Genomic DNA, 11,865 nt, shown 5'->3' on the forward strand with positions numbered 1-11,865 from the left:
GCCGCATTCTAAAAGAAAAAGAAATATCTAAGAGCGTCGGGTTCTGCATAGTCGACACTTGCAGCGCGCTGCTCAAGCACAAAGACGTAACAACTGTGATAGTTGTCAGTTCGCGCTTGTCCTGTGTATACCTGTGCGTTGTTTTCGAGAGTCCTTGTAATTCAGCGACGCGCCGCAAGTTTTGAGCTGCTTGCCGTTCTTCGAGTGACCTTCCAATTTCTTGCTATCGTACTCATGGCTTCGCCCTTGCAGCGAAACTGTGACTTTTATTGCATTTTTTCCTGCTTGATCTGTGAGCTATCACTAAGGGCCTATGGTAGTTTCTGTCCACCTTAAGTAAATGACAGATTCATTTATTGATTTATATTCCATATAAATATCATACAAGGTGTCGTAAGCCGTACAAATTAGAGTAAACAATAAATGAATGGTGCAAACCTTTTGGTACTGTGCGTAGATAAGATTTAAATGGGTCCACAGAGCAGTCAGTAAGCAGTTTCGCAAATAATTACAACACCGTATACAGCGATGGTTGAGAATTTAGACTTCAAATATTACGAGCCTCGCCCAGTGTTGCGAGACTTCGACAGACGCCACAATATTCTACATGTATAGAGCGTTTTTCTGTCGTATTTAGTAGTTTCGATATGGCGTCCTTTTTTTAAAAGGCCCCTTGTAAGCATTACTTAGGATCGAGCTGGTTCGCTTAGAATACATTAAAAGAATGAGCAATCAACAATTTAGCGGGTGCATAAATGCGGCACGTGCATGCGGATAGTAAAGCCACGCTGTCAGGTATGTATATGTATATGTAGCGAAAGGAGCAGTATGTGAGAAAATGAAAAATACTTTCAACCAGGGTATTTACGTGGCTGCTGCAAGGTTTACCATTTTTTATGAGCTTCCGCTAGTGTAAGCGCGTTTGATTATCAGCGTGTGTATCCTCGCAAGCAATAGTTTAAAGGGGCCCTGCAAAACTTTTCCAAGTAACCATCGAATGGCTTCATTGAAGGAGCTTATGGCCTCACGAATCGACCGCCGCAAAATATTTTAGAATCCGCCAAGTACGAGCGGAGTTACAGAAATCTGTCGCACGCTGTAATCGCTTTCTCTCTTCTGTCGTTCTGACGAGCGCGCTGGAAGCTAAGCAGGGAAGGACAGCACGGGCGAAAGAAACTATGTCACGCGCCAGTCAAGACCTTGAGCACTTTTTTTTTTTCTTCGAACGCGCAGCTTACTTTCAGCGTGATCGCGAGCGTGCGCGCGGGCACGTAGCGGCATCCCGCGGCGACCACGGTAACTATGCAGCTCACGATGTTCATTTCAGCCAATGGCCGTGAATTTGGGTATATGGCATGGTCATTTGGGTATATGGCAACATTTGTAGAAAGAAGAAGGAACGATTTCCAGCTGACTTTGAGAGTTAATTGTAACTTCCAGGCCGCGTGCTGCGCTATAATGTTTGGCTCGCGTGCTCTCCGGAGCCTCGACTACCGATCGGCATCGTCTTCCGACCATGCTGAAAAAGTGTTGCAGAGCCTCCTCAAAGGTCACGGTTGCACTGGTGGCAATTTTAGTATTATGACGACGGTCGAGCAGCGCAGGGTGGCCAGCTGCACTGTCAAAAGAGAACGCCACACGTGCCTTGCGACATGAGATAGTGCTGTGCATGTCTAGCCTGCCAGTACCAATTCTTTTTTTTTTTTCGGTAACCGTGCTCTCGAAACTTATTTTCGTCGGCACACACGTGCACTCGCAATGCGCGTGTAGACGATAACAAGACGCGTCTTGTGCCTACGCACGCATTTAGGCAGGCACGCTTTCATGAATCAAGAACGGCTACGCCGTATGTGCGCCATATTGTCGCAACGTAAAAAACACAAGGGCGAGAAGCACTGATCAAGAGCAGCATAAACATAGACGCGTGCCAGGGGCTTCTTTTTCGTTATTGTCATTATCGTACTGCACACGTGGCCCAGCGAAAGAAGAACTTTTTTGAGGGGCTCGTGTCTTTGTTAGGCAGAACAAACGAATCCAACAAATAATTAGGTCAAGGAAAGCATAGGGGACGTTTATTGTTGTCTTTAAGTGTAGTGTAGTAATTATGACGCAAACTGAAATGAATTGAAGTGGAAGAAAACACTCTTTCCGTCGGTGGGATCCGAAGCCACAACCTTCAAATTACGCGACGTAGAGCATCGCTCGCGTTATAAAATTTTATAAATGCACAGACACCGACAAGAAAAACGAAATAATAAGGCTTCGACACAAAATGCTGTGAGAGGGTCGGGTTGGCATGCGTGTCGGTGATTTCAATTTCCCACCTGATTTCTCAGCACAGTCCACTGGAAAACAAGAAAACAAAACTAAGGTATTGGAACTACCGGGACACTGTAACGAGAATGGTCGTTTTTACGTTAAGAAGGAAGGACATATATGTATATATGTTAGACGAATTCAAATTACCAGCGGATCGAAGTCTCAATAAAAATGTTGCGTTTTTGGGTGCACTGACAGAGTTACACGAACATGATGATATGCCGAGCAGGCCACTCAGTTCTATCGATATGCGCCGCATTCTGACCAGCTCGAATAGCGCAAAGCTTGGACGTACACGATCTGTGGACAACGGTACTTCGTCTTCGACGCTGCGAGGCTTTGTCTCGTTGTTCTGCCATCAATAATGGAGAAGTTCGTTCGCGAGATCTTCGTATTCCGAATAAACCATGCGAGTTCGCCTTCACATCTGCGACAGCTACGAGATTGGGCACCATAGGCCAACACGAGAATTCCTATTGGCCACCACCGCCTTTGCCGGGGTATACTTCGTCCTCTGGCGCCCCTAGGCTTCGGCTACGGCTAGCGTGCAACTGTGAGTTCTGCGTTGAGAGCGAACAACCCAGAGGCGTGTTTACACTCGCCATGAATGACGGCTTCGAGCAAGGGGTGCGACGCGGCGCGAAATTGGACGCCGAACTCCACGCGCCAGATAATAAACGTGGCGGCATGGCGCCGAACGTTAGATGCGTCGAACGCCGCTGTGCGTTTGCCGCCATATAGCTGTCACTCTGGCTAGGTCGGTCTCACAGTTTGGCCAATGCGTGCTGTAAACAGGACAATGTGTCCAATTAAAATACTGTCATCGCTTTGTGACGTCCGAAGGTGGTAATATTATTGTCACTATCCGTTTAATTTGTATTTTTTCATAAAAGATTCGCATTTCTGGGGTATAAAATGAGATGCGAAACCTGTTTTACAAGACACGACTCCAACTACACTCTTAAAAAAAAGGGTGTCTGTACTGACTACCTTTGGGTGGTAATCGCCTCGCTACACATATGATGACCTTTTGGGGTGTCAAACGACTCCCTTCGTTCTTCAGACCAACGACTCCCTTCTTCACAATTTGGGGTGTCAAACGACTCTCTTCGTTCTTCAGACCAACGACTCCCTTCTTCACAAGCAGAGAGTCTACGTTACTCCCAACGCAGGAGTCTACGTGACTACCTTTTATTTCCCGCTAGTACCTCTAGGTAGTCAGGGTGACCCCTTTGCCATGGTAACGCTGACCCCCACTGGAGCGTTCCTTTGACTCCGTTGTCCTTAAGGACAGTGGTGTACATGACTCCCCTGGCAAGAGTCAGTGTGACCACTTCGTGGTACTCAATGAGACACTCTGCAACAAATAATGCGTTTATTTTTCTTCTTGGTCGATATTGATGAAACTTGCTGAGTTTAGGTTTACTTATGTGGCGATTTCAAATATGCAATTATCTGGAAGAAAATGCAGTTTTTACACATAAAAATTTCATGTGTCTTGATGAGCAAGCCTTTCCAAACTTGGAGTTACAAAGTAAATCGACATATCGCTATAGTTAGGGGATAAAAACTGTATGCAATAGTTTTAAAGGAGTTTACTGCGCTGTTCTGGCATAATGTTCATGAACCCACTAGCCCACATACGAACTCACGTTTTAAACCCATTTGAGTTAAAAGTTACGTAATATTGAACTCTCGTGAGCGAATCACCAGCTAAGACATACACTTACTGGTCAATGTTCAGCATACTATGACTATTGTTAAGTGGGTTTAGGACATGCATTCTGGTTATGTTGCATACAGTTCCCATTTCATATTATTGTGATATGCTTACTTTGTAACTCGTGCAGGCCTAACATGGCACATGAAATGTTTGATATACTTAACACGACATATAATAGTAGAAAAATATTTGCATTTTCAAAATCAGCGTACAAATACACATAAACTAAACAAGTTTTATAGAGATTGATCAAGAATTTCAAAAGAACTTCAAATCAGAGCGAACACCATTAGGGTTTTTATCTGACAATCGACGAAAGTTGGTGCCGCTACCTCTTGTTACTCAACAAGGCACTTCCACCGGGTTTACTCAAACAGGAACACTGTGGTGGATGCATGACAGCCGCAACAAGTTTTTGTAGCAACTTTACAGTGCTGCACTCGATTCCTCTGGGGGAAATAAAATACTACTCGAAGTTTATATAGATGAGTCTCAGAACAATTTCCGCTCGCGTAAAACAACAAAAAATGTTGATTCTAGAAGAAAGTAAGCCATGCAACACGGAAACAGAAGAGATGCGGACAGCTCAAACGCTAGCGTTTGGTTTGTCTGTGTCTTCTCTTTCACGTCTGCATGCCTTCATCCTATAAACAAACTGAAATTTCTGCGATTCGTAAATTATTCTTTGAATCGGTTTTAAACACTTCATGCCATTTCATACATGTTCACATTGTAATGACAACCTACTGTTTTATCAGTAAGCACCTAAACTATAGGCACAACATCCTGCGAATAATGCCTAGTCCTTAGCCACGTCACCACAATTGTTAAGCATTTTATATATATATATATATATATATATATATATATATATATATATATATATATATATATATATATATATCTGTGTGTGCGTGTTTGTTTGACATTTTTGAGCGCGCAAAAGAACAGGGACGAAAAACGACGCGGACACAGCGCTGACTTCCAACATATGCTTTATTTTCTACAGTGGTACATATATATATAGACAACAAAAAGCAACGCACGCAGGTGCATTGTACAGGAAGGCTTCATGTAAAACCACAAATAAGTATGCATGATAAGCAATCAAACAACCTGATACCGGATTTTTTTCTTCTTTAAGAGATCAAGCGGTCATTCCTGACTACCACTATCGTCTAGTCACCCTGTGGGCCTTGCTTAGAAAGTCTAGTTCTTTTTGGATAGGTCAATTGAAGGTGCACTAATGCACATGTCTCCCAAACTTGCAATCTTCGCCGCTTCAATTATCTCGCGTGTTGTTTGTGCCTGGCTCCTTCCTGTCGCAGTGCACTGCGAATACATGTGATCGCACCCACACTTCCTGCAGTGGAAAGCCACATGTCCCACACCTCCAGTTCGCACGTTATTTGCGTGCTCACGCAGCCTGTCATTGGCACACCGTCCCGTCTGCCCTATGTATTTCTTGCCACAGGACAGCAGTAACTCATAAACGATGTTGTTCTCACATTTAACAAAGCTTTCTTTGTGCTTTTTTTGGCACCTGGGTTTTTCAGAACCACTGTAGGAGGCCTTGCACAGATTATAAAGCTTGTTTGGTGCTGAAAGGACGACTCTTACGTTGGCGTTGTTTCCTATCTTTTTCAGCCTATGTGAGACATCGTGAAGGTACGGTATGACGGCGCATTTCTGCTTGACAGGCTCCGTTTCTGGTGAAGCCTGCTCCTCACCCTCGCGAGCATGTTTGACAGTCTTGAGAAGACCCTCCGCCACAGATGTGACGACATACTGAGGAAACCCCGCCTTTTTCAGGCAGTCAGCTTGCGCCTGGAAACTACACGAACACTTGTGAGGACATGAGCGGCGAAGCGCATTCATTAGGGTTAATTTTGCAATACCCCTTTTAACTAGCTTGGAGTGGCCCGAAGAAAACGGCAGAAGCGGCTTATTGGCCCTAGGCTCGTACGACCAGCAGACCTGGTCTCGCTCGAAGAACATTCGTAAGTCAAGAAAACGCAAGGCGTTGTTTTGCGGCATTTCATGCGTGACTGCGAGCGGTTGCAGGAAACGCGTGAACAGATCAAGTACGTTTGAAGAATCATTGCCAAATTCGCCTGGACTTGATTCTAGAAAGACAACGTAGTCGTCTACATATCTAAACACCTTCTTTACATTTGTGCCTGTTAGCTCTGTTTCTAGTTTCTAGTAACAGGCACAAATGTAAAGAAGGTGTTTAGATATGTAGACGACTACGTTGTCTTTCTAGAATCAAGTCCAGGCGAATTTGGCAATGATTCTTCAAACGTACTTGATCTGTTCACGCGTTTCCTGCAACCGCTCGCAGTCACGCATGAAATGCCGCAAAACAACGCCTTGCGTTTTCTTGACTTACGAATGTTCTTCGAGCGAGACCAGGTCTGCTGGTCGTACGAGCCTAGGGCCAATAAGCCGCTTCTGCCGTTTTCTTCGGGCCACTCCAAGCTAGTTAAAAGGGGTATTGCAAAATTAACCCTAATGAATGCGCTTCGCCGCTCATGTCCTCACAAGTGTTCGTGTAGTTTCCAGGCGCAAGCTGACTGCCTGAAAAAGGCGGGGTTTCCTCAGTATGTCGTCACATCTGTGGCGGAGGGTCTTCTCAAGACTGTCAAACATGCTCGCGAGGGTGAGGAGCAGGCTTCACCAGAAACGGAGCCTGTCAAGCAGAAATGCGCCGTCATACCGTACCTTCACGATGTCTCACATAGGCTGAAAAAGATAGGAAACAACGCCAACGTAAGAGTCGTCCTTTCAGCACCAAACAAGCTTTATAATCTGTGCAAGGCCTCCTACAGTGGTTCTGAAAAACCCAGGTGCCAAAAAAAGCACAAAGAAAGCTTTGTTAAATGTGAGAACAACATCGTTTATGAGTTACTGCTGTCCTGTGGCAAGAAATACATAGGGCAGACGGGACGGTGTGCCAATGACAGGCTGCGTGAGCACGCAAATAACGTGCGAACTGGAGGTGTGGGACATGTGGCTTTCCACTGCAGGAAGTGTGGGTGCGATCACATGTATTCGCAGTGCACTGCGACAGGAAGGAGCCAGGCACAAACAACACGCGAGATAATTGAAGCGGCGAAGATTGCAAGTTTGGGAGACATGTGCATTAGTGCACCTTCAATTGACCTATCCAAAAGAACTAGACTTTCTAAGCAAGGCCCACAGGGTGACTAGACGATAGTGGTAGTCAGGAATGACCGCTTGATCTCTTAAAGAAGAAAAAAATCCGGTATCAGGTTGTTTGATTGCTTATCATGCATACTTATTTGTGGTTTTACATGAAGCCTTCCTGTACAATGCGCCTGCGTGCGTTGCTTTTTGTTGTCTATATATATATGTACCACTGTAGAAAATAAAGCATATGTTGGAAGTCAGCGCTGTGTCTGCGTCGTTTTTCGTCCCTGTTCTTTTGCGCGCTCAAAAAGTCAAACATGAATTACCAACTTGCCGATGCCTACGCTCTCTCAATATATATATATATATGTGTGTGTGTGTGTGTGTGTGTGTGTGTGTGTGTGTGTGTGTGTGTGTGTGTGTGTCATTCCATGCCAAGTGTCCCAGACGTGGCGCTCGCACATCACAGATTTTGCTGATAAAATTTGTGCCTTTTTCCTGTGCCACATGGAGTATTGTGGCAAAACACTTTTGGTCGAAAAAAATTTTGACAATCATGGCACCCCCTCGAAATTCGCTTCTATTTATTAAACTGTACCTAATAGAAAAATGTGTATAAAATCTATTTTTGTGTGTTGAGCTACGAAACCGCGCTTGCGCTATCACAGAGGTTCTGTTTAGTTGTCCCATTCATTATTTCCGATTTTTTTTGTGTTTCACTACCAGCTACGTAGCTTCAAAAACTACAAAAATCTTCAATGTTCGTGAATTTTTCTTGAGCTATTTGCAACTCACCCTAACCAATATTAATCATAGCCTGATTTCCAGGAAAGTGTATTTTAGTACAGAAATGTTTAGGGGTAAAATAGACTTCAAATCTTTCCGAAAAAATTGTGATATTTGAGAAAATGTACGATTTGTCACATGTTTGACCGTATTTTTCATACTGATGCGGTCAAAGTAAAAATCCTCGTCATGTGGCGTTTGATAGAAGACTTCATCGTTAAGTAACGAAGAAAGTCTAATCAAATCATTTTTTTTGTTTTAAGGAAGAAAATAATTTTTGAATTTGGCCCTCCGATCGCGCAGTGCATTTCATTTTGCTGCCACTTCGCCGCAAAGCACGTGGTCGCCCTTACAGCTGACACTCGTCACAGGCAGCGGCCAGATGCGAGATGTATGTCAGCGGCTCGTGAGTGGTCGAAAGTCTTGTCGCGCTGTCAGGGCGACGAGTAATGAATTTGCGTTACAATGAGCATTTGCTAGGCGGGCCCAATGGGAAATATGGACGCCCGAGAGCAGCATGTGGAGTCGTTGGCACAATGTCCTAGAGGGACGTCTGCACAACTAGCATACACATACTGAAAGAAATAATGCACACTGTACACACTTCTTTCTCAGGGTATACATGTTGTACAGACGGCCTCTAGCACAATGTGCCAACGACGCCATAGGCTGCTCTCGGGCGTCCATACTTCCCATTGGGCCCGCCAAGCAAGCTCACATTGTAACGCGAATTCATTACTCGTCGCCCTGACATCAACGTGACAAGACTTTCGACCACTCACGAGCCACTGACATACATCTCGCATCTGGCCGTTGCCTGTGACGAGTGTCAGCTGCAAGGGCTACCACGTGCTTTGCGGCGAAGTGGCAACAAAATGAAATGCACTGCGCGTTCGGAGGGCCAAATTCAAAAATTATTTTCTTCCTTAAAAGAAAAAAATGATTTGATAAGACTTTTTTCATTACTTAACGATGAAGTCTTTTATCAAACGCCGCATGACGAGGATTTTTACTTTGACCGCATCAGTATGAAAAATATGGTCAAACATGCAACAAATCGTACATTTTCTCTAATTTCACAATTTTTTTTCGGAAAGATCTGAAGTCTATTTTACCCCTAAACATTTCTGTACTAAAATACACTTTCCTGGAAATCAGGCTATTATTAATATTGGTTAGGGTGAGTTCCAGATAGCTCAAGAAAAATTCACGAACTTTGAAGATTTTTGTAGTTTTTGAAGCTACGTAGCTGGTAGTGAAACACAAAAATTCGGAAATAATGAATGGGACAACTAAACAGAACCTCTGCGATAGCGCAAGCGCAGTTTAGAAGCTCAACACACAAAAGTAGATTTTATACACATTTTTCTATTAGGTACAGTTTAATAAATAGAAGCGAAATTCGAGGGGGTGCCAGGACCGTCAAAAATTTTTTCGAGCAAGAATGTTTTGCCACAATACTCCATGTGGCACAGGAAAAAGGCACAAATTTTATCAGCAAAAGCTGCGATGTGCGAGCAGCCACGTCTGGGACACTTGGCATGGAATGACCCTTAAATATAAGAGCTACAGAAAGATCACGAAGGTCCTGATACTGTAGGAAGGCATTTGACACACGACGTACGTTTTAGCACTATGCTAATGCTAAAACGTACGTCGTGTGTCAAGTACCTTATATATATAAGGTATGATATATATAAATATATATATTTAGCGGTGGTATGGAGAGTTCTGTACAGAACTGAAATACAGAAACACCGTCCAGAAATACAGCGAGACACATTACTGTCAGAATGAGTGAGATATGAAAAGCAATAGTTTCGCTAACATCGTTCATTACTGTCAAATGCGGCAATATACTAGACCTGGCATAAACATTAGCATAGCCAGCAGTCAGTTTTTATGAATAGGAATCAATGGCCAGCCATCAAGCACTTCTTTGCGACATCCATTACATATTTTATGTGGCATACAGCGCAAAACATGCAACATGTGTAGTTCTCATGTAGTACAGGATTCTCATGTAGTCATCTGAGATAGGTGACACAGCTTGCGTGCATGAGCTTGGCAGTGTCGTGTTCCCAGACCATGTCAGGGTCAGGTGGCATTCTGGCGAAAAGGACAGCAGGTTGCACTGATTCGAGACCACTCACGGCCAGACCTTAAGCGTGGCTATTCCGAATTCTTGGACACGTCTTGACTACCTCGAGACACGAAGTTTCCAAGGAGGCTTCCTGGTCAAATGCAGCTGTAGAGCTTCAATGTGCAGTCTTGAAGCAACCTGAAATAGTCAAGTGCACAAAAATAAACACATGATGACAGACAGATCGATCACCTTTTAATCTGACAAGGGCAGCGCTCACACACCAGATTCCATGAAGTGTCATGGCAATGAACAAAACCAGGGATACTCATTAACTTTGCTGTACTTTGAGGGTCTGTTACTCCCTTAGCCAGCTGCAACTGTTTCCGCTGCATGACCTCCGTACAATTAGAAGGATGTTTTTTTTAGAGAACGCATATTTCTTATCAAAATTGTATAATAGTCACGCTCAAGATGTTTTCGCGCACACACTCTATGTCAAGAAGGAATAGTTTGCTGCAACTAAAATGGCAATGAAGAGATTAATTAACAAAAACTCATTAATTAACTTTTAATTCCTGACCTGGAGGTAGTTGTTTATATTAGAAAGTTGTATCGCGTGCCAATTTATGGCATACACATTTTTTTTAATCGCGAAAGTTACACGTAATTCGTGATATTCATCCTGAATTTCAAGGACGAAATCGAAACTGATAGCGCCTGACGTGCAGGAAACGTCGCTTCTCTGTTACGTAAGCTCGGAGCTACACGTGAAAAGAAGGTGATGATAGTTTAATGAAGGTGGGCCGAAGCAGAATGTGATCAGGAAAATCTGCAAGCATTCAGAAATACACAAGTAAACAGCTTATTATTTGGGTGCGATGTGTGGTACTTATCTGTAAACATAGAAAGAAAAGGTTGATATTACTGCCGTTTCGGATGCGCGCATCTCGAAAGAAACAAATGAGCACCAAACGCCACATGCAAAGGTAAGGCGATCCGCTGACGCAAGTTAGATGACTTGCCAGTTTTCACGAAAAGGTACGACCACGACGCGCTTTCATTCAAATTTCGTCACTCCCTTGTCGCGGGCAGCTCCGGTCTGACGTAACAGAAAAACCGCGTTTTCTGTGTGCCGGACACGATCAGTTTTGATTTAGCCCTTAAAATTTCACAATAAATATCTCGAGTTACGTAAAACTTTCATGATTTCTGAAAAATGGGTATACCATAAAGCGGCACGCACTACAAATTTCTAATATAAACAACTGCCCTCAAGTCAATAAATAAAAATTAGTTAACGGGTTTTTGTTAATTAGTCCCGTCAACGCATTTTTTGTTGCGGCAGAATATTTCCGCCTCGAACTAGAGTACTACTGGAGCGTGACTGTCATAGAGTTTTTTATAAAAGATATGTACTGTCTGAAAAAAATCACCCTGTATAGCATGGCAGCAGTATTTTAATAATAATAATAATTGTTGGGGTTTGACGTCCCAAAACCACGATAAGATTATGAGAGACGCCGTAGTGGAGGGCTTCGGAAGTTTCGACCACCTGGAGTTCTTTAACGTGCACCTAAATCTAAGCACACGGGTCTAAACCATTTTCGCCTCCATCGAAAATGCGGCCGGGCGGCCAGGATTCGATCCCGCAACCTGCGGGTCAGCAGTAGAGCACCATAACCACTAGACTAGCAGTATTTAACAAGAGACACTGTAGGTCGCGGGATCGAGTCACGTGCCCGGCGGCGGCTGCATTTTCGTTGGAGGCGAAATGTTTTTGGGCCCGTGTACTTAGATT

At 43.8% G+C, this 11,865-nt stretch overlaps 1 protein-coding gene and 1 long non-coding RNA gene across 2 annotated transcripts in view; one reads left to right on the top strand and one right to left on the bottom strand.

Annotated features, from left to right (window-relative positions):
* LOC119396442 (QRFP-like peptide receptor) overlaps nucleotides 1–11,865 on the top strand; it is a 281,905-nt gene that overhangs the window by 58,877 nt on the left and 211,163 nt on the right. The gene's annotated exons all lie outside the window — the stretch shown is intronic.
* LOC125758613 (uncharacterized) overlaps nucleotides 8,644–11,865 on the bottom strand; it is a 20,968-nt gene continuing 17,746 nt past the window's right edge. The window contains exon 3 of the long non-coding RNA XR_007416245.1: nucleotides 8,644–9,284. This is a non-coding gene — a long non-coding RNA (uncharacterized LOC125758613). The remainder of the gene's footprint in view (nucleotides 9,285–11,865) is intronic.

This window comes from Rhipicephalus sanguineus, chromosome 1, assembly GCF_013339695.2.
Source record: "Rhipicephalus sanguineus isolate Rsan-2018 chromosome 1, BIME_Rsan_1.4, whole genome shotgun sequence".
NCBI classification, from domain to species: Eukaryota; Metazoa; Arthropoda; class Arachnida; order Ixodida; family Ixodidae; genus Rhipicephalus; species Rhipicephalus sanguineus.